Raw genomic sequence first — 24,435 nt, 5'->3', positions numbered from 1 at the left:
ACAAAAAAACAATGTTATGGGCATGACAGTTCTCCATTACGGACATGACTGCTCTGAAAGCGACTTTAAATTTAACAAAGACCTCAAACAGAAAGCACAAAGCCTTTCTTTAAAGTGAATTTCGTTTTTTATTAATTGTATCTTAATTTTAATCCACATTTCATCAACCAATTGCCTGTATTTAATGAATAAGAATATAGTAGAAAATAGATATTCAGGGAGGCGCCGGCGAGTGAACTGGACTCTCGTCTCATAAATGAACTGAAAATCAGCGCAAGGTAGGCTACTTGCCTTAGACCTGAGAAATATATAGAAAGCTTGAAATGTCTACTTTTAAACAGAACAATTCAAAACGAAGGAAAACAGACTGCTCTCTGCTTATGTAATCCATATGAAATGTGCATTTATCTCTGGCGCGTTCTGCGAAGATCGCGACGCATCGTCAACTTCATCTTTGCAGTCGACACAGAAAACACTTGTTTATTAATAAACAATTAAAATGTCTCCTTGCTGTATTTGACATATTCATAATAATTACTTTTGCCGGTTCTTTTTGACAGCTTTTAGATGCTTTATTGGCAGCGCCACCCACATGTTGAACGAGTCACACCGCATCAGCACCGACAACATGATTTTTTCAAATCAAGTCAAAAATCGTGATACGAACCGAATCGTAGGTTTGGTCTATCATTACAGCCCTAGTAAGACGAGAAAGCAAGAGTTTATGGTTGAAAAAAACAAAACAATGGCTATCTGAACATCTTTGCCAAGCGCAAACCAGTACAGAAGTAGGCTAATCAATAAATTATCGGGGAGGGTCATGCCTTTTTTCACAATCATTTTGGAGGGTCATAGAAAAATGTATTGCTGGCGAAGGGAGGGTCATGTATTTTTTGACTACAGATCTCAAAACTCCTCCGGTGGCCCCTTAAATAAAAAACGAACAGTCCCTTACATCCTTGGATATGTCAATGGTTAACAACAACATTCATTTTTATGCTTTCATATTTTTATGCAGTATCAGATAATAAAAAAAAAAAAACTACCACTCAGGTCCATAAAGGACAAAAATGTCCAAGTCAAAGCATTGATTTATTACTCGTATTATCCTCCAAAGTTTTTACTTTTTGATAGAATATATCTTATATTGCTCTAGAAATAAAGAAAAAATACAAGATCACTTTGAACAAGAACAAGATTTATTGTTCAAAACTCAAGAACACTCAGAACAGAAATACACTGTTAATTATTTCACTGTAAATTTACAATAAATTGCAGGTTACCAGTTGCATGACTTTCACAGTAAGTTACCGTATCATTTTTACAGTAAATAATTGTAAAATGACAGCTGTTTACTGTGACTTCACAATTTTTATACTGTGATTTAGCAGTAAGCTGCTGTAGAATTACTGTATTTAACTGTAAAATTACAATATTTGAAAAGTGGAAATAAAATGCCTATGTTTCCATTGTTTTTCTATGTAAATGCGCTAGAAGGACGTGTATAACTGTTGCGTTCGCTTCTTTTACAGCATCTCCCGCATGACATGCACTGTTAACCCTTGCTGTAGAAAAAGGCCAAATTCTGACAATATCATACAAAACAAAACTAGCCTACAGGAATATACTGTAAATTAACAGTGCTCAAAATTGACACTCAGCGGCTGTTTTCCCAATCACACCCTATACCCTCATTCACTATTCCCTACATTAGTTCACTAATATAGTCCACTTGGCAGAGTGAATAAAAATAATTGAGTGAATTGAGACACTGATGAACACCTGATAAGCAGAATCATTGAAGGACAGAGAAACAAGACCTGAAAAAAGACAAACACAAGAACTACAACTGACTTCCAGCCACACTGAGTGTGAAACCAGTTTACAAACCAGTTTAACATTATTTCTTTCGTACAAAAGTTATTGTTGAGAATTAAGAGATATTTAGTTGTTGATGTTTTATTGAAAATAATAAAGTTTGTAGTCACCATGATGGAGATCCCTGTTGCTTTAGTTGGGCTCTTGACCCTGGACTTTATAATATTTGTTTTTTTCTGGCTGCTTTAACTGTGTTTTTAAAACACATTTGCTATGGCATGAAAAAGTCAGGAAAAATTTGATCAGGTGAATTTGGCTGTTGTGGTGATGCCATTATCATCCTGGACATGCCTGACTCTCCGATCATATCCTGTATATAAACATTGAATTTATGGGAATTTTACAATTTATCATATATCTGTTAGTTAACAACATGAAAAACAATGTTTCTGTAATCAGTAATATGAAAGGATATTGAAATCTTATAGTGCATTAAAACATTTTATACTCCTGCTCAACAATCACTTACATATTCTCTTAATTATCTCACTGCAACACTGCGTCAATGTTACTTTTTACTCTCTGTAGTGTGGATTTTCCTGTGGGGATGAAAGGGTTAACAGTGTAAAATAAAAAGACACACCCATGAAATGTATTTTAACAGTAATAAACTGTAAGTTATAAAACAGGTATATACTGGCAACACTGTTGTCAGTAGTTTACTGTAAAAGTTAGTTTTTTTGGTCACCATTGTGCTGAAGAGTAGAGCCTGTGCTTCAGTCCCGGAGAAGATTTAAAAACATTGATGAAATGCTGCATGTTGCTTTATTACTAACAGGCGGTGACTGTGTAGTTGCTGGTCCAGTGGAAATCTTTTTATGTACGATACTTTTTTTAGTGGTCTCAAATGAAATAAGTTCACAGTAATACTTTGCTCACATTATTAATGCATTATAAAGTTTATTTAATACATTTAAATAACAGTTGGTCAATTTAAGGCAGTCGGTTTTTGTAAGTGAAATTAGTTAACTCGAGTTTTAATTTAGTGCATTTTTACAGTAAAGAACTGTACAATTAACAGTAAATTACTGGCAACAGTGTTGCCAGTATTTTACTGTAAAAAAACCTGGTAAGGTCTAACAGTGTGGTGCTTAAACTAAAATAAGTTTCTCAAGTCCAAGTTTTCCTGAAATTCCACTGCCCGTATCTCACATTTTTCATTTACATTTTCATTTATGCATTTGGCAGACGCTTTTATCCAAAGCGACTTACATTACATTTCAAGGTACACATTTACATTATTATCAGTTCTTGCTTTCCCTGGGAATCAAACCCATGGCCTTGGCATTGCAAGCGCCAATGCTCCACTGTTTGAGCTACAGGAAAGCCACGGGTGGCCCCCGGGGGCCCCAAGCAGCCGCTTAGTTCGCTAATAGGGAGAGCTGGCACTGTTATAGAAACATTATTAACCAATTATTTTGCTTTTTTAGAATGCACATCAGCTTCCCTTTCACTTATGACTGTATTCACCTTTAAATATGTTTAATAATTGTTGATTTTCAAAGTACTGAACTGAGAGTATGAAGGCAATTTGATGCCATAGAGAATCGCATGCGCAGGGTAAGATTTGTGAAAGTGTACACTGTAAAAAAATTCATAATTTGAACGGTAAAATACTGTAAAAAAAGCAACAGAAAAGAAATGTTAATTGCTTAACAGTATGTACCCTTATAATATACCGTGAAAAACTGTAATAATTCTCACGGGACATTTCATGTAGTTTTACAGTAAAATACTGTTAAATGTATGGATTTTGGAAATACACTGTTAAAAAAAAACCTTACCGTTGCATTTACCATAACTTACCGTAAAAAAACGGTAGCAATTTTTATGTTTTACATCATTGAACTAAAATTTATGGTAAAAAACTGCTAGCTGTGGTTGACAGTCGTTTACCGTAAAAAAAAAACCCCGTAAAAATATGCATGTTTTACGGCATTGAACTTAAGTTTATGGTAAAAAACTGGCAGCTGGTTGAAAGCGATTTACGTAAAAAACATGGTAGTAATATTTTAGGTTTTACGGTAGGGATCTAAATATTACGGTAAAAAACTGGCAGCTGTGGTTGCCAGTACTTTACTGTAAAAAATATGGTAGAAATATTTTCATCTTTACGGCACTGAACTTAAGTTTACAGTTTACGGACAATGGGAATCGTCTCGTACCGGAAGATGATCTCGACAGATGCCTCCAACCTAAGTTGGGGGGCTCTTTTCGAGGGCAGACCGGTCTATGGCCTCTGGTCAGACCGGGAGAAACGCCTTCACATAAACTTTCTAAAGATGATAGCGGTTGAGACTGCGCTGAGACACTTCCTCTCTTACCTGCGAGGCCACCACGTACTAGTCCGCACGGACAACATGTCTGTGGTGTTCTACGTGAACCGCCATGGCGATGTCAGATCCGAAAATCTCTGTGTTCTGGTGGAACGCCTCCTCGTTTGGGCTCAGCACTCACTGCGCTCGCTCAGAGCCTTGCACATGCCGGGCCACCTGAACGATGACCCAGGCAGACTGTCCAGGGACAACGTTCCCGCGGTGGAATGGTCCCTAAATCCTCGGACATTACTGTGGCGCCTTTTCGGCAAAGCAAAAGTCGACCTCTTTGCATCAAAGGAATACTCTCATTGCCCAAGGTTCTTTTCAAAGAACGAGGACGCGCTGGCCCAAGCTTGGCCCAGCTGCCCGCTTTCCCTCCGATCTCACTGTTACCACAGGTCATCGGGAGAATCAGGGAAGCGAGCCACTCGGTGCTCCTCATAGCCCCACGATGGGAGAACCAAACGTGGTTCCCAGAACTGATGCGGCTGACAGACTCAGCCCCATGGCCGATCCCTGTGAGAAGAGATCTCTTCTCTTAAGCCGGCGGTTCGATTTGGCATCTTCATCCAGAGTGCTAGTCATTGCATGCATGGACAATCAATGGATACCCGTTGCCTGGCCAGAAGGACACGATCACACAGTCTAGAGCTCCCTCTACGAGACGGCTCTATGCGTCTAAATGGTCTGTGTTTAATAAATGGTCCACCGACAAAAATTAAGACCCACAAACTTGTGGGGTTTCGTGGGTGCTTTGCTTCCTTCAAGAGCTGCTGGACATGGGCAGGTCCCCCTCCACGCTCAAATTGTATGTTGCGGCTATTGCAGCGTTTGCTGAGCCGATGCACGGCCAGGCAATGGGAAGGAACCTCATCATCCGCTTCCTCAAAGGAGCCAGGAGGATGAATACCCTTCTGCCCCCATCGGTTCCTATTTGGGATCTTTCTTTGGTCTTGGAGGCCCTGAAAGCTCAACCCTTTGAACCTTTAGAGACTGTGGATCTGAAATACCTCCCGCTCAAAACCGTTTTTCTGATAGCCCTAGCATCAGTCAAACTCGTGGGTGACTTACACATGTTGTCCGTTAACGCAGCATGTCTTGAGTTTGGACCCAATGACTCTAAAGTCATTCTCAAACCGAGACATGGTTATGTCCCCAAGGTGATCGACACTCCTTTCACAGCGCAGGTCATTTCTCTCTCGGCTTGTCAGAGCGCTGAGAATTTATATCACGCGCTCCGCCGCCTTCAGGCGCTCGGAGCAGCTCTTTGTTTCCTTTGGTGGACGCACCAAGGGTCTCGCCGCCTCGAAACACAGTCTGTCCAGATGGATAGTGGACGCTGTTGCGGCAGCTTAGGAGTCTAAAGACCTGCAGTGCCCTTTGGGCATCAGGGCTCATTCCACCAGAGACATGGCCTCGTCGTGGGCTTGGTCCAGCGGGATTTCTATTCATGACATTTGTATGGCCGCAGGTTGGGCCTCCCCCTTTACATTTGTTAGGTTTTATAACCTGGAAGTTCCTGCCTTGCAGGCTAGACTTTTGTCAGTCTAAGTCGTGTGTATGTTCTGCCCAGATTGTTCATGTGCAGTCTACTTTCACTTAATTTAGCTCTCCTGGTTGAGCTGCACTAATGTAACCTCGGTTTTCTCTAGAAGAGGGAACGAGTATTGCGTAACCCGCCGTGCTCGGGCCACAAGCTCATTGCGCTTAAGTCGATGAAAACCAGGTAAGCAGCCCCTGAGCCCTTCCTTTTATACGCTAAGCCACCCCCATTCTGGCGGGCTGTGAGGCGTGAGGGCGCGAAGCACCTTCATTGGGAGTGACGTCACGCAAGGCTCAGTGGTAGACTGCTGCAGTTGCCGCAGGGCAGCCAATGAACACGCTAGATAGCTTGATAGGTTTGCTTGCTGCATGCACTGCGTTGACAATAAATACAAAAATTAAGGATAATTGTTTGGCTTCATATCTCGAGAAAAGATTACTTTACCCGTAGCGTGAGTAACTTACGCAACACTCGTTCCCTCTTCTAGAGAGAACCGAGGTTACATTAGGTAACGTTTACGCGATCAATCTGTTTTGCAGTTCCTGGCTCTGTTGTTTTCGGTTGCAAATTGCTGTTCACAGGCCTGCAAAGCTTTTGGCCGTATTTGTGTGGCAAAAGTGTAAAAATGGAAGTCAGAAGAATACAGATCCTATTTATTTTGCGTTAGCATGAAATTGCAGCTTCACAATACATGCATTACACTTACAAATATTTTTTTTGTTAAATTTGAAAGGCGATTTACACCTTTATAAATCTTCTCTTGCGCATGCAAATGTAATTTAGGCTTGCAAACTTGTGTACACTTTCACAAATCTCACCCTGCGCATGTGATTCTTTATGGCATCATATTACCTTCCTATGAGAGCCATCCAAAACATTCTAACCCAAGGACAAATGTATTTAAAATGTTTGGTTGACCTGTTCAATTCTGTATGCACCAAATATGCAAATTCCTAGACAATGTGTGTTTAATTTGGCCAAAATCAAACAGGTAATTTTCTCCAAGAAGAGATTCTGTTGATTAAATGTGTTTGTGCCACACAAAATTCCTAAATGTTGTTATCTTGATAATTAAGAAAATATTGTTTGGAGGAAACATGAAATTAGCCTGTTTAATAGTATTTTAGATTACTTTTTAATTACATATTTATTTTTTTATATTTAAGTACATCTAAGTATTAAAAGTAAAAAATCTTCCCAACTAGAGTCCCCCCAGTGAATTTCAGTCATTTCCAGCTGTGGATCTAACAGATCTTCATGTGTATCTTCAGGTGACTTTTAAAAGAGAAACTCTTTCCACACTGATCACACGTGTGCGGCTTCTCTCTGCTGTGGATCCTCTCATGTTTTTTCAGAGATGATGACTGACTGAATCTCTTGTCACAGTGTGAACACTTGTAAGGTTTTTCTCCAGTGTGAATTCTCTGGTGCAGTTTTAAACCGTTGGCTGTAATAAAAGTCTTCTCACACTCAAAGCACATGTACTCTTTCACACCAGTGTGGATTTTCTCATGTGTTTGTAAACTTTGCAGCCATGAAAAACTCTTTCCACACACAGAACATGAATGTGGCTTCTCCTTCGTATGAACTGTCAGGTGTGACTTCAGGTTTGATGCCCTTGAAAATGTTTTGCTGCACTGATCACATGTGAACGGCTTCTCTCCGGTGTGAATCATCATGTGTTTCTTAAGGTATGATGAATCTATGAAACTCTTCCCACATTTATCACATGTGAACGGCTTCTCTCCAGTATGAATTCTCATGTGAATCTCAAGGTTATATTTGTTTGCAAAACTGTTTCCACACTGAGTGCAGGTTGTAGATTTCTTGGCTCTTCTTTTCTTTAAAAATGTATTTTTAGTCTTTGAGCGACTCAAAGTTTTGTCTCCAGGTTTGACATGATGTTCCTCCTCCACTTCACTCAGTTCTTTTCTCTCCTCGTTCACTTCCATCAGCTCTGAAATGAAAGAGAGAATTTTTATTTTTTTTATTTTTAGAACATCAAAATTCCATAAGAGAATTATATAAACCTTTCTAAAATTGAATGTTCAGCCCTTGAATAGACTTAGTAGCAACATGATAATAACTCCAACAGAAAAATTTTGATTGAAGAGAAAAAACAATATCAAAGCAACGTAGAAACGATGATAACAAGATATTAGAAAAGAAATTAAAATAATGAATGATAACAATTAATTCAAGAAATTGACATAGCACAGTGGTAATTACGACAAGTCATGAAGGAAAATAAAATAAAACTAAAAGACATTTTAAAATAGAACCTAAGGGTACTCGGATGCAATTTGTCAATACAAGGGTATACCTACTTAATTTAAGGCTCTATATGGTACCAGAGGAGGGTCAAAAAGTATATTTTGTGTTCACATGAACGAAAGATTGTTGCACCAATAATACTTTTGAATTTTCTCAATCCAGATGCGCATGATTTTACCATTGCGCAAAGGGGGAATAATGTATTAAGTATAATGAAAATTAAATTAAAGGAAATTAAATTAAAAGGCAAAATTAAGAATAAGGAAAATTAAATAAAAAGAAAATTAAATAAAAGGCTTTTTTTTTTTGTTCCAAAAACAAAAGTTTAGAAAGGAACAGCGACACAAAAAGGCCATATATCAGTACCAGAAGGACTAATAAAACACTTGGTAATGGATTAGATGAACATGATATAGACGGGTAAAGGCAATGAAATCAGCAGAGGAGGTAGGGATGGGCGATACCAGACTTTTTTAATTCGATACAATACCGACATTTTTTGGTACAATTTTAACGACACCGATGCCGCTTATTTTTTTAATATAAAATTTGATCATTACACTTACATGCAAATTACATCCACATGACACATACTGGCCAACAAATAAATAAACATGTTTAAAATAATACAGTTGCAAGTCAGTTACAATCATCTTGATTAGGCTCCTTGTGGTGTCTTGGACTCTTTGGGAATCATCTAAAAAGGACAAAGGTTTCTAATGACTAACGGGAAGCTGAATATATGTATGATTTCTGAATGATCATGTTACTGAAGACTGGAGTATTGGCTGCTGAGAATTCAGATTTGCATCACAGGAATAAATTAAATTTTAAAATATATTAAAAATATACAGTATATAAAAAAACTGTAATTTTAAATTGTAATAATATATGTATTGCTGTGTTTACTGTACTTTTGATCAAACAGATGCACCAATGGTGAACATAACTATTCTTTTGAAAAAAAAAAAAATATATATATATATATATATATATTACAGAGCCATTATATATAACATGCGGGTTGCCCGAAGGATATATATTAGGTTTTTACTAGTGCTGTGAAAAAATGAATCGCATCCAAAATAAAAGTTTGTGTTTGCAGAATATATGTGTGTACTGTGTATAATTATTTTGTATATATACACTCACCTAAAGGATTATTAGGAACACCTGTTCAATTTCTCATTAATGCAATTATCTAATCAACCAATCACATGGCAGTTGCTTCAATGCATTTAGGGGTGTGGTCCTGGTCAAGACAATCTCCTGAACTCCAAACTGAATGTCAGAATGGGAAAGAATGGTGATTTAAGCAATTTTGAGTGTGGCATGGTTGTTGGTGCCAGACGGGCCGGTCTGAGTATTTCACAATCTGCTCAGTTACTGGGATTTTCACGCACAACCATTTCTAGGGTTTACAAAGAATGGTGTGAAAAGGGAAAAACATCCAGTTTGCGGCAGTCCTGTGGGCGAAAATGCCTTGTTGATGCTATAGGTCAGAGGAGAATGGGCCGACTTATTCAAGCTGATAGAAGAGCAACTTTGACTGAAATAACCACTCGTTACAACCGAGGTATGCAGCAAAGCATTTGTGAAGCCACAACACGCACAACCTTGAGGCGGATGGGCTACAACAGCAGAAGACCCCACCGGGTACCACTCATCTCCACTACAAATAGGAAAAAGAGGCTACAATTTGCACAAGCTCACCAAAATTGGACAGTTGAAGACTGGAAAAATGTTGCCTGGTCTGATGAGTCTCGATTTCTGTTGAGACATTCAGATGGTAGAGTCAGAATTTGGCGTAAACAGAATGAGAACATGGATCCATCATGCCTTGTTACCACTGTGCAGGCTGGTGGTGGTGGTGTAATGGTGTGGGGGATGTTTTCTTGGCACACTTTAGGCCCCTTAGTGCCAATTAGGCATCGTTTAAATGCCACGGCCTACCTGAGCATTGTTTCTGACCATGTCCATCCCTTTATGACCACCATGTACCTATCCTCTGATGGCTACTTCCAGCAGGATAATGCACCATGTCACAAAGCTTGAATCATTTCAAATTGGTTTCTTGAACATGACAATGAGTTCACTGTACTAAAATGGCCCCCACAGTCACCAGATCTCAACCCAATAGAGCATCTTTGGGATGTGGTGGAACGGGAGCTTCGTGCCCTGGATGTGCATCCCACAAATCTCCATCAACTGCAAGATGCTATCCTATCAATATGGGCCAACATTTCTAAAGAATGTTTTCAGCACCTTGTTGAATCAATGCCACGTAGAATTAGGGCAGTTCTGAAGGCGAAAGGGGGTCAAACACAGTATTAGTATGGTGTTCCTAATAATCCTTTAGGTGAGTGTAAATACACACATATGCATGTATATATTTAAGATTTTTATTTATTTATATATAAATTATTTATATTTATATATAATATAAATTATGTATAAATGTATATACAGTATATACATGCAAATATTTCTTAAATAAATACATGCATATGTGTGTATTTATATATACAAAATAATTATACACAGTACACACATATATTCTGCAAATACAAACTTTTATTTTGGATGCGATTAATCGCGATTAATTTTTCCCCAGCACTAGTTTTTACCCAAATGTAGCCTAACGAAAGAGAGAGAAGGAGATAATAACTGACTGTGCACTCTGTAGTACCTGGATAGGGTCTGCATCCCTGAAAACTCTCCTGCAACGTCTTTTGTCGGACAGAGGGTGGAGCGGGAGACTGGGCACTGTTGGCAGCTTGTTTTTGTTCAGCCTAATACGTTTCAGGGTGTGTTGTTTTTAAATGTTTAAAGAGGTTGCTTGTGTTGCTGCTGTGTGAAACTTTCTTGTCACAAATATTGCAAATTGCAATATTTTTGTCTGCCGTTGAAAAGTAGCACCACAATACACTTCGCCTTCTTTCTGCCATAGTAGTCTACCATTCTGTTTATGCGGAAGTGTGCAACTACTCAACTAGTGTGCGATACGTGCCGTGTACATGACGTGAACATGTGGGCAGGGCACGTCGCTCGCTTCTCTCACGGGCCAGCTAAATATGTAGGGGTGTTTTCTATTTAGCACAAACCTTAAAAAGAAGTACCAAAAACACAACAATAATGCAGAAATTATTAATATAATTTTAATATCGATATTTTTGTAGAGCTATCGATACCAAGTATCTTGTGAGTATCGATATATTGACACTGCAGCATCGATCTGCCCATCCCTAAGAGGAGGGTCAGGAGCAGTAATTACAGTTCTACCAGAGAAGTATTTCTTATATTTTAAATTCTATCAGAAATAAATTCAGATAATGGGTCAGCAGTCATTCCAGAAATATTGAAGACTAAAATTAATTGTATACAAAAACTCAAATTACACACAAGGAAGTTTTAATAAGTTGATGCCTTATGTTTGAAATGGTTGAAATAAAAACGTATAGATTGTTCGATTTATTTAGATATACAGAAAAAGAAATGAACATATATTGAATATGTAGAGTTATTTTTTCTAATTGTCTAATAAGTTTATTGAATGACTTTTATGAGGTAAATGTAACATTGCTCTCAAAGCTTTCTTAGTTTGAGTGATTACATGAGACATGATAAGTTTATTCATAGTTTATTTAGAAATTAGTAAAAAGGAAGAAAAGCTATTCAGTTAAGGTATTCTTGAACTGAGGAGCTACAATGAGAATGAGGAGCTATAACACGTGAGATTAACAGTGTCAAATTGATATTCATTGTTAAATTTCGTAATAAAATAGACAGAATTTGAAATGTTATTCTGTATAACAAAGCACATGGCATATTGTGATTCATTGGATAGAAGGTGCACTACAATGTTCTGTTCGTTCATCAACTAAAAATGACTGACTAAAAATTCAATTTAAGAATTGATATTCCTTCATAAAAAAAGAGAAATAGTTATTTTTACCCAGCCCTATTTTGAATCAAAACTCATATGGATCGTGCAAAACAAAAACGTAGAATGAATCGATAATATAATCAGCAGAGATTTATTGTAATGCTTTGTCTGCATTAGGAGGAAAACAATTTGAATGACTTATGTTTGGAGATTATTGTACACTTTTCTTAAATATTCCTGCGCAGGGAGGAAACATTTTGCAAATATGATTGAGCCAAAAAGTTAAGGAAAACTTGATTTAAAGTTTGGAGAATTATGAGCATGATTTGCTAAATTAGGAATGCTTTTTGGAGTTGCAATATTGAAAGGGGGTTATTTTTCTGTTGTGTACTTCCCATATTAAAGATCACTAGTTTTCAAAACCACGGTTAAGCAAATGGAAGTACTAAAATTGTTAAGATAATGAAAACTAATTTTAAAGGGAAGACAAATAAATTATTAAGATTGGGTTTATAAACCAAATTGATATTTACAATCATTGGACTTTGATTGAAGTTCCTCAAAAGAGGACGAAGAAGATGATGGATGAGCCCTGGGTGTCTGAGGATGTCTACACTGCAAGAAAACATTTAATAGTATAATGGATATTTAGACATATTCATATGGATGTTTGACATATTCTATATAACTGTGACAATAACAGGCAATGCTGAACCAATTTTCACTTATAACAATGTTTCATTTTTGGATTCAAGTCTTTTACTTTCTCCATTGAAAGAAAAAGAAAGAACAACTGAAAGAAAAATATAATAAATATTGTATAAATACTGTCTATCAGCAGCTGGGCACTCCTTTTGTGTGTGTAATTTGGGAAAAAGGTGTAATGGAAAATGGTGTAATTTGGGAAAATAGAAAAATATTGTATTTGGGAAAATGCTTACACATTTGGGAACATTGGGTTCATATTCTGGTCTCCTCTGCTTGCTGGTATATAGTATGCATCATTAAATCTTTAGAAACAGTGTAGTTTTTACTGAGCAAACAGCAGAAGCGGTGACAAACTCCCGTGACACCTGACACCAGAGCTAATGGGAGAACTAACAGCTGCCAGAGAAGACTTGACACCCGGGGCACAAACTCTGGCAGCTGACACGGGTTCCCTGCTGCGTAAATAACTACAACACCATCATATATAGCCTTCATATGAATCTGAATGTACTTCTAGTTTCTAATAACTGCATTCATTGTTAGAAAGTAATGTAAATAGAACATGCAGTTTTGTAGTACAGAAACTGACAACGATCACAAAACCTTTAAAAATAAAGAGTAGCACAAAGCAATAATTTAATGTTTCCCATATATTTATATTAAGATTTATGTATATATTTATATTAGGCTTTCCTGTAGCTCAAACAGTAGAGCGTTGGCGCTAGCAACGCCAAAGTCATGGGTTTGATTCCCAGGGAAAGCAAGAACTGACAAAATGTAAAATGTGTACCTTGAATGCAATGTAAGTTGCTTTGGATAAAAGCGTCTGCCAAACGTAAATATATTTAAAGTGGCTCATTATAGGCTAGTATTTAACAGTATATTTTCCAGACAGTATTATTAAAAATGTTAAGTAATAAACAAATTTGTTCTGTCAAATATCTCCAGCAGCAACACTTGAGATCGATTCCCATCAATGCCCCTCACAGATCTCAAGCTTTTACATTCAGTAACAGTTCTTACTCCAAACATCGAGACAATCACAGAAAAGCACACAAAATCGCTCGGGTCTGAATGAACTCAACATATTCTCCTCATGCCTCTGATTTGCTGAAGATCTTCCACAGGCTGTTACGGAGATAAGAGCTAAACTAGATTAAACATTTTGTTGAGACAAACTTTAAGTTGGCTTGGGATGCTTGCTGCTGCTGCACTAAATGTTTATATCAGTGAGAAGACGCCAGAACAATGTGTGATGGTTCTGTAAATATAAGAAATACCGTGAACTGCTCTCTCTTCTTCTTCTTCTTCTTCTTCTTCTTCTTCTTCTTCTTCTTCTTCTACTACTGTATGTTTTCTATCAGAGACTTGTTTTACTCCTCAGTTTTACTCACTTTTCAGGACTCGCGCTTCTGACACTGTATTACACTGGGAGGAACGAGAGGGGAACACATGACAAGCTGTTATAGTATGGCAAGCCATTTTAGCATCTACAACTATGTTTTGACTATCCATAAATATATTTTGGATAGTCATAAATGTATTTTGACTATTCATAATTATTATTTTACTAGTCAGAATAATATTTAGAGATATCTGCAATTTTAATTGCACTTGTAATAAATCTGATTTGAGATATCTCTAAATACTCTATGATTAAACTCCATTGAAGAGATACATAATGACGTCATACACTGTTAGACTTTTCTGTAATTTCTACAGTTATTTACTTTAAATCCCCCAGTATTATACTGCTATTTCTCTTTACAGTAAATAACTGTGATTCCCATTGCATCATGGGAATTTTCTGTGACGTCTAACACCACATACAGAGACTTACTGTATTTTTTAAATTTGCTGTATACTACTGTATTTGACGTAACTGCCTCTCTGGCTGGCACCATTCCACCGTGCTTTTTATTTCCTAATTTTTGCCTTACACCGCGTGTCTACAACGCTATAATAGCCAGAGGCTGTCTATATTGGACACATTGAAGCGACCGGACCTTTAAATGCAAACCTGTTTATCCCTTGTCAGAAATAGCGCGAGCGCTTGGACTCGTATCGGACTACGTCAGAAATATAACGGCCGCGGCGCATCACTACACTGTCTGGGATTTGTAGTGTCGCGTCAGAGCATCCAGTGTAGGTAATGGGGTCTGTCTTTTGTTGGATCGCGACGTTCGTGTCTGGCCCGGGGAAGAGACGGAATTCACTTCACCGAGAGAGAGATCAGCAAGCAAGGTAAAAAAAAAAAAAAAAAAAAACATTCTGTGTGTGTTGACAGGATTGTGCCCAGTTTAACCTATGTTATAACGTTAACGTTAGCCTAACGTTACTCGTCGTCAACATGGCGGTAACGAACTTTACCATGGTAAACTAACGTTTCATTTTACACACTTTGTTAGATTATTGAATTGTCGAGTTAAAATATGCCAACGACCAACGCGTTTACATTAACAATAAATGTGAATAAACTAATGTGAAATTCTGTATATAGCCTAATGTTGGCCTACTGATGAGAACCTTTATAGTTTTAGCATTATTTTACAAACTATTCCATATTATAGTTTTTTATTATATATTTTTTTTTTATGGAATTTAATATTTAGGCTACTTCCATTTTTGTGTTTAAAGGCAACTGCAACAAAGCGCCAATTCGCGCCAGTGACTTCTAGCAAGATTCCAGAGGTAGGCCAGCCCATTTGTGATATATTTTGAGATAAATTTGCTGAAATGATTAGCATACGCTATGTGAAAATTGCTTTTGAGCCACTGGTGCAGACTAGGTAGCTTACAATATCTTATAAAATCTCTTTAAACTTTATATCAAATAAGTGACCTTTGCATTATGTCTAACTTTATTACACAGCAAATGAACCAATCAGAAGATGGACCATTGTCTTTGTTCAGTCTCACCAGATTAAATGTATCCAGGTAAACACTGCAGTTAAACTCTCACTAATTCATTCATACCAAATCTAGCATTCTAAACAACTTAAGTTTATATTTTTGCATTATTTTGATATTTTATTAGCCAGAAGACTCTACCATTGCAGTCCCACCTGACTAGGAAGGTCCTAATATCAGCGCACAGGTGGGTTATACTGTAGGAATGAGAACGATCATCACACAGTAATTTCTTGCATGTATCTTACTGGGTATTTGTCTCAAACAGGGACTCCTTCACTGCAGACAAGCTGAAATGGGCTAAAATCATCGATTTCAGTCGTTCTTTCTATGGATCTCAGCATTTTTGGACAGAATTTAGGATTTGTAAGTATTAAAATTTAATCTGGCATAATTTAATTTAGTTCTTTTGTATGCTATTTATTGACAAAAGCTGTTTACAAATATATATTCAGTTTTTGTGAAAATAATAATAAAAATTAACAAAAAAGGAGGTTAAAAATAATGTGACACACACTAATATTCTCTCTCTCTCTCTCTCTCTCTCTCTCTCTCTCATATAGTGTTGGAACCAGGATCTCCTCTGAAGGACTGAGTACATTTGTGTTTGTGGACACGCATGCAGACCAGGGAACACTCTGATGTTGTCAATCAAGTTCTGAACAGGAACCAATCTTTGGAGAAGTTCATTTATTCACAAAGGTGGACAAAAACATTGTGTTGCCTTTTTAAAGATTATTTTGATGACTTTTACTCCTATGCTGTAGAAAAGATGGAGTATACAGTCAGACATTGATAATAATATGAAATGTTTCTTGAGCATCAAAGAGACTTCTTTCAAAAACATTACGCCACTTAAATACTTCTTTTGGCCACCAGTGTACATGAATCCAACACATTTTTGGAAATAAGTGAAATTATTTTTAAGGTGGGGTTATGTGTCTTGTATTGTGAAAAGAACTGTGTTTTGTCCTGTTTTGGACATTTCCTTTTTGAATGCTTAATGTATTTATATTCTGCAGTTTTATGAATGTAATGGTTGATATTTCATTATAACACTTGTATAAGCTAAACAACCAATGACTCTACATTCATTTAGTCAAATGCTAATGTTTTGTTTATGGTTTTATGTATGTTTTCAAAAATGTTTGCAGTGAAGGACAGCACATTATGTGTTAATTTAACACGTTTACACATCTTTGTGCTAACCTCTCTGACATATTTACTTTGTTAAAATCATTAACACAATGAATGAGTTAAAATTAAAACAAAAAAATGTTGTCTCTAAACTCACCCATTAATGTGTAAAAATTTCACACATCATTTCCAGCATTGGCATGTTTATTTTGTGATATATATGAAATGTTTTAAATAAAAAAATGGTATTTTGTGATAACTTTGTCTAATTGGTTTGTATGAAAGTAGTACTTATGTAGGATAAAAATAAAATTAATCATATATCAAAATGATCAAATCTAATTTATATTTAGTACAAATAAAAATACAGTAGTGTACTGATTAGCTTCGTTTTTACAGTAATGCACTGTATTACACAAAACTGAAATATGGTTTGGTACTGTAACTCTTAATTACAGTAACTTGCCAGTAAGTTACTGTAAAAAACCCTTGAAAAGTCTAACAGTGTAGATATCTTCAATTGATGTGTCACACGTAAGCAAAGGTAATTAAAGATATCTCTAATTCAGTTTCGACTATCCATCCATCCATCTTCTTCCGCTTATCCGGGGCCGGGTCGCGGGGGCTGCAGAATGAAACATAATGATACTGAAGAGCAAAGAGGTTGGTGTTTATTCTTGATTCCTCATTCATTCTTCATGATGAAGAACATGCTGATGCTCACCAGATTTACATTGTTTCATGACCAAACTATTCATCCATCCATTCATTTATCCATCCATCTTCTTACGCTTATCTGGGGTCGGGTCACGGGGGCAGTGTATAAGGACAGTGCTGCTATGATTAATAAAGTAAACCTAACTCAGCAGTTGGGCTCTATATGAGTTCAGTGATTCAGGTCAAATGATTGTGAAATAATGATTATGTTAAAACACAACCAACACCATCAGATCACCTTTTCTCTTTGTTCATCTGGCTTCAAAAGACAGCTGAAAACCCATCTCTTCCGTGAGCACTTAACAGCATAAAAAAAGTAATAAAAAAAACCCTCCCCTTTCCCTCTAAAACCTCACTTATCGGGCCTATGCTACTCTGTACAATGCCTGAACTTCGTTTCTTGAGCACTTCTTGCGTTGTTTTAGTTTTTGCCTCTTCATGATGACTCGCTTAATCTAGTCCTAATTTGTAAGTCGCTTTGGATAAAAGCGTCTGCTAAATGACTAAATGTAATGTAAATGTAAATGTAAATGTAAATCTGGCTGTTATAACTCAGTTACAGTGATTCTGCTTGTTAACATCAAGTGTCTTCAATGTTGGCAATTAAAAAAAAAATGTTTAAAAAAAAATAGTTGTCAATTTACTAATTTTAAATGGTTAACTTTTTGTCACATGCCTGTCCTGTCTTGTGCTGCACATGGGTGTTTTGTTATTTTGGGCCATGTGCTCGTGTCATTGTCTGATCCCTCCCCCTTGTTATCTGATTATTGTTTGAGTTCATCCACCTGTTCCCTCCTGATTAGTTTCCCTTTATAAGTCCCCTCTTGTTTGCAGTCTGGGTTGGTACGTTGTCTTATGTTTCCTGTTCCCTGTGATCCTCCAGATATTCAGGTTCTGTTTTGGTTTTGTATTTATTAATTATGTTTTCCCCTTCGTGGGTATTGTTTTGTGTTTAGTAGTGATGGCCAGATCGAGGCCTCGTGAAGCAATGAAACAGTTGAACCAAATGTGCCATATTGTTTCGAGGCTTCGAATCAATCCGACACCCGTCTCAACGGTGACACCTAGTGGTCACTTGCAGGTGTTGATCTGAAACAACCTTGACGAGCCATTAAAAAAATGTTTTTTTTTTTTTTATTATTATAATTTTCTAATATGTGAAGCTTGTAACCTATAGGCTCCTCACTGTGTATAATGTTATTTTGGTCATGAAAAATGAATATTAATAAAATAAATCAAGCCACAATGTCTCACTTTTTTAGAGGTTTTTATTCAAAAATATTAATTTCTCTGCTGTGGAAGGACTTAGCCTACTTCTTTTTTTTACAGATAATTTCTCCAGCCTTTGAAAAAATCCTCTCACAAGGGACACTTGTTGCTGGCATACAAAGATATTTTTTAGCAAGGACATACAAATGAGGAAAGATTACTGCTTTCTCTTTCCAGTGGGTCAGTTTATGCTTTAAGTTTATGCTCAGTGTGCAGAGAAAAATGTAATGGAATGTAGAACTACAACAAATGGGAAAACCAAAATGATGTTGTCACTGGCAGTATATTGGGTACTCCTATGTAGACCTATAAAATGTATATTCACACAATATTATATTATATTATATTCACATTGAAGCTATTTTTAACATTATTGGCAGTTGTGATTGGGACATTAGGTTGTAGGGCATAGGGCTATGGACTTTATAAACAGTGTTCCAAAAGTTTGTAATTATATTTCAATTATAATTATATTTCAAACGCATACAGTACCTTGCTGAGATGGCCCAGCAGTGTCAGTAGCAGGTACAGGGGGAATGCTACCATCCTCTGCACCCTGCAAAATGGCAGGATGAGTGCTCCTCAAATGGCGCATCATGGATGATGTATTGTTGCAGTAGGCTAGATGCCGATCACAATACACACATCTCACTTTATTTGGGGTTTCTAAATGGAAATGCTCCCACACCACAGATGTACGGCATCTCTTCTGGGGAGCCTCCATTTTATCTATCTATCCAAATCTATCTATCTATCTATATGAATCTATCTATGTATCTAGATATGTATCTAATCTATGTATCTATGTATCTATCTATAATATATGTATTTATATATGTATCTATAATCTATCTATATATATGTATCTATCTAAAATATATGTATTTATATATGTTTTTTTAATCTATCTATATATGTATCTATCTATTAATCTAGCTGTCTATATATATTTATATCTATGTATCTATTAATGTGTCACTATATGTATACTCTGTCTGTCTCTAGCCTATGAGTCAATGTGTTGTGTAAATTTAAATGTAAGCCTAAATAGCCTATAACTAATCAAATCGCACTATGTCACTATATCACCAAAATCCGCTATCTCAAAGTCAAACTCCTCTCACAAAAACCCACAAAGTCAAAATGCGTTTATTTCACTTTTATACAGATGTGCGATTGTGTGGTCTGTCTGTTCCCGACCGTGTCAATCAAACGCTGATTCGGCGGACCACACCTGATAAAACACTTAGTGAAACACTTCGAGGCTTCGTTTGGCCATAGTCACGTGACATGGGTGTTTCGAATCACGCTTCGGATCAGTGTTTCGACACATCTGCGCTTCGGGATCTCGCAAAGCTTCAGAACGACTGTTTCGCGTCAGCCATCCTTAGTGTTTAGTGTTTTCTGTTGTAAATAAATATTTCTCTTCCCCTGCATTTGAGTCCTCGCACCTTTTTGTTTTATATTCAATCGTGACAGAACGTACCGACCAAATGAGGACTCAGCGGAGAAGAGAGGCGCAACCAGTCTCCTGTCCGCAATGGGAGCGGATTCTCCGATTTAAGGAATTAGTCTCCCTCCGTCAGCAGGGGATGGAGGTGAGAGAGTTCACCCAGAGGTTTAGTTGCGCAGCTGAGGGGTTGAACCTTGGCGAGGAGGCTAGCAAGGATTTATTCAATTGTGCACTTGACGAACCGATGGACTGGCTGATCCGAAGAGCATATGATCGGGTCAGCTTTGAGGCGATGGTGGAGGGTCTCATTCGCCATCGGGAGAGAATTGCCAGGGGAGTGGTCCCAGTTCCGGTGGTCCCAGTTCCGGTGGTCCCAGTTCTGGTGGTCCCGGTTCCAGTGGTCCCAGTTCCGGTGGTCCCGGGTTCGGTGGTCTCGAGTCCGGTGGTCTGGAGACGAAGGAGGAGGAAAAGGGCCTCATCAGCTGATTGTCCGGTGGCTTCAGGAGAGGAATACTCAATAATTGGATAACTCAATGGAACAGTCCAAAACAAATATGTTTGTGGATGTTGATGTGAGAGGACAACATGTGGTGGACTTTTTCACTGTCTGGAGGAAGTCTTATTATGGACTCATATTTTAGCCAGATTCGGCTTGAAGTTAAAATGTCTTGATGGATTTGTTTAATCTTTTCTCTTCACATGAGTTTAACGGATGGACTGGAGTGGTGTGGATCACTCGTGGATTATTGTGATGTGTTTTATCAGTAGTTTAGAGTCTCTTCACTGCACAGGATTCATTGCTGAGCAAGTAATGTAATGCTACATTTCTCCAAATCTGTTCCCATGAAGAAACAAACTCATCTACATCTAATGAGTACCAGGTAATCTTTTGAACTTAAAACTTCTTGTCAAGACAAATAAAAACAAGTTGAGCCAACTTGAAAAAAATAAGACAACACATCTATTGATTTTTAACGAGAATGAAAGCAATGCTGTTGAAGGATAGACATGCATCTTTACAGTGGCTTGTGCTGATATATAATATATTTTCTTTAAATCCAATTTTCCGTTTTGCTTAAAGAGGTTTGTATTTAGAAAATGTATAGTTATGATTGTGATATTTGGCTAACAGAAAAATATAGTTTTAAAAAATTAATATAATTTTTTTCTTCACATTCATGAAATGAAAATTAAAAATGATTTATTTGATAAAATAAATCACAAATGTCACCAAAATGTCACTGTGTGAGATGTTCTCGACACAAGCTTCGAAGCCTTGCTATCAGGCATAAAAAGAATAAAATTGTCTAAAATATTTAGAGATGTCAGAACGGACTGTATATTTTATGTAAAAAATTTTAATGGATTTCAAATGTATTTTAAATGCCTTATAGGTGCCTTAAATGCAGTCATGTGATTGTGATGATGCGCAACATTCAAATGGAGGGCAGGAAGTGAAAAGCGGAATGGACGAGATGGAGGAAAGTCTGTGCTGCACTACTTTAGATGCTATTACAAGAGAAAGATATAGACAAAAAATCTAAACATATGTTGGATGTGATCCTTGCGTTATGAAGAGGAGTGATTTTTCAACTGAATTGAAAGATTTGCCTGTCATCGAGGCTGTCATTCTTTTTTGTCCTGTGGATTCATCTGTAACGTTAACCCTAACAACCATTCAACGCTGCGGCGCTTCTCGACTCTGCGGCGCTTTATTAATTTAATAAATGTATTTGTGCTCTGTAAACCACAAACCAATACAATTAATCCTCATAATTCTGTGTTAGTGTTGATTTAGTTCTTACACAGCGTATGAACAAACAACTGTATGAATGAATTTATGGGGAAAAAAATGAATGGGACTAATTAACTTGTACAGAAACAGTTCTTATGAATCTGATTTGATCTACAAATGCAGCCTTATTCACATAAACTTTAGCCTCAGTCCTAATCCTACGAGTTCATAGGCAAGGCTCATGTAGGCATATATAATCAAAATGAGAAGATTATTGTGGAATGGTGAAGTGCCTGTGAACTGGGGAGGTGACATTTTATTATGTGGGTTTATAATAAATTAAAGATTTTTATTAAGAAACAGGAGTGTGAGGGCTAAGTATATTTCTTTTTTTACCGAAGCGCATGACACTTGCGTTTTTTATTTTTTTTTATCTGAGGCTATGTCTACATTAATCCGGATACAAAACGGTGTTTTCGTTTATAAACGCTCTCTGTGCACACTAGTGTTTTCAGGTGTTTTTGGACGTTTCAGTGTGGATGAGAAACTTTTGAAAACGCTAAATTCAGCTTTACTGCGCATGCGTAAAACCCCACAAAAGATCACTGATATGATTCAGATGGAAAAATAAACAGTTAAGTTAGCGCGCAATTCTTCTGACACATTTATTTAGTAAAATATCTCACCATTCATTCACTGATGTGGTCCAGGTCGCACGCAGTGACCATTTGGTCTAAAACGCGACTGCTCTCGAGCACAGCCGAATCGTCACTTCCCAAGGACTCCTGCCCACCTTGTGATGCAGCGATCGACATACAGTCTTCCTCTGGAGCGCCGAATGAGACCTGCGGCAAGTCAGTGGACTGTACAGCAGGCTCATTTTGAACACTCGCGGGTTGCACAGTGCTAGAGGGAGGTGTGGAGCGTGGAATAGTCGGCGCGCTTTGTTCCACACCGTAACCCTCAGGTCACCCTGGCCGCCAGCCGAAGTATCAGCTCTCGTGAAGCTCGTAGATCGGGGTGCGGATGAGGGGACTCTACCACAAAGGTCATTGAGTCTCGACTGCAACCGTGCGATGGGCATGTTCCCGCAATGGGAACATGACTCATCCACAAACGCTGCCTTAGCGTGCTCGACACCCAGACACACAAGACAGCGATTGTGCCCATCAGAGTCAGACACATATAGACCGCAACCAGAAATGCACAGGCGAGGCATCTTTAAAAAGACGTGCCGCATGCAATGCTCTTTTGTGAAAGGATATTTCTCCACAGATGTTGAAGCGACCAGGGAGATGAACACACACACTCTAGCAAATCACTGCACAGATAAGCAGGGAATGTGCACTCGCTGGAACTCGCTGTCACACCAACACCTGGAGAGAGGCTCGTCTCGAAGAGAATGGAGAGATGAACTCAGAATTGGCTTGTGGAGTGAAGAATCAACTTGGCTCCGAAGCGAAAACATATCTGCATGTTGCTAGCGCACTTCCTTCTATACCCCCAGGGTAGGGCGGAGTTACGCTATGCAAATTCCGCAGACCCATGGCATTTCATTGCCATTGACTCGTTTTATATATACTCGAAGATGATAGGCTTTCTAAGCGAAACCCCATTTCGTCGTCATTCGACGTAACTTGAAGTGACTACGAAAGGGAACTACTGATCCCAGCAAACCTTCCCTGAGTTTTGCTCCTTCCTTTGGGAATTGATGAACCGGGACAGGCGGATTAAAACGAGAATGAAACACGGGTTTTATTTTGGAAACATGGAAGGCGGAATGAATTCTCCTGTACACTGGAGGGAGTTTGAGGTGGACTGCCACCGGGCTAATGATCTTGGTGACAGTAAACGGGCCGATAAATTTGGGAGCAAGTTTATTAGAGACGGAACGGAGAGGAATGTTCTTGGTAGAAAGCCACACTTTTTGACCAACGATGTATACGGGAGGCCTAGACCGGTGGCGATCGGCTTTGGCCTTGGTGCGCACTCCCGCTTGGAGTAGAGTCTCGCGGGCTCTTGTCCAAGTGCGATGACACCTCTGGACGAAGGCGTGAGCAGAGGGGACCGCGACTTCAGATTCCAGACTAGGAAAAATTGGTGGCTGGTAACCTAGACTACACTCAAACGGAGATAGGCCCGTAGATGATACTGGTAACGAATTGTGGGCGTACTCCACCATTGACAGTTGTTGGCTCCATGAGGAAGGATTCTTGGAGACCAGACATAGCAACGTTCTCTCCAAATCCTGGTTGGCTCTCTCAGTTTGGCCATTGTTTTGGGGATGAAACCCTGAGGATGAAGGAGCCCATCTGGGGGTCGATTGGAAGTCTTACCAGTGGCACAAACTGAGCAAGCCAAAACAAAACTGTGAACGTCGCGAGCCATACGTGGCCACCAAAATCGTTGCTTGACTAAAGATGTAGTGCGACTGACTCCTGGATGACAAGCCACATTGGAACAATGCCCCCACTGAATAACGTTGGACCGTAATTCCTCTGGCACAAATAAACGGTTCGGTACACAGCCGACCGGAGGCGTTACCCCTTGTAAGGCCGTCTTGACCTTCGATTCGACCTCCCATGAGAGTGTGGAGATAATTAGGGT

At 38.2% G+C, this 24,435-nt stretch overlaps 1 protein-coding gene and 1 long non-coding RNA gene across 4 annotated transcripts in view; one reads left to right on the top strand and one right to left on the bottom strand.

The window, feature by feature from the left end:
* LOC309500348 (uncharacterized protein) overlaps positions 1 to 24,435 on the bottom strand; it is a 252,069-nt gene that overhangs the window by 97,394 nt on the left and 130,240 nt on the right. The window lies entirely within an intron of this gene.
* LOC309508956 lies at positions 15,241 to 16,230 on the top strand. The gene is made up of 5 exons (XR_014209741.1): positions 15,241 to 15,298; positions 15,480 to 15,544; positions 15,645 to 15,704; positions 15,786 to 15,883; positions 16,081 to 16,230. It is a non-coding gene; the product is annotated as an uncharacterized lncRNA (long non-coding RNA).

Source organism: Leuciscus leuciscus, assembly GCF_965113295.1.
Source record: "Leuciscus leuciscus genome assembly, chromosome: 1".
Lineage (NCBI taxonomy): Eukaryota > Metazoa > Chordata > Actinopteri > Cypriniformes > Leuciscidae > Leuciscus > Leuciscus leuciscus.
Note: the sequence above shows the minus strand (reverse complement) of the source record. Positions and strands in the feature narration are given on the sequence as shown.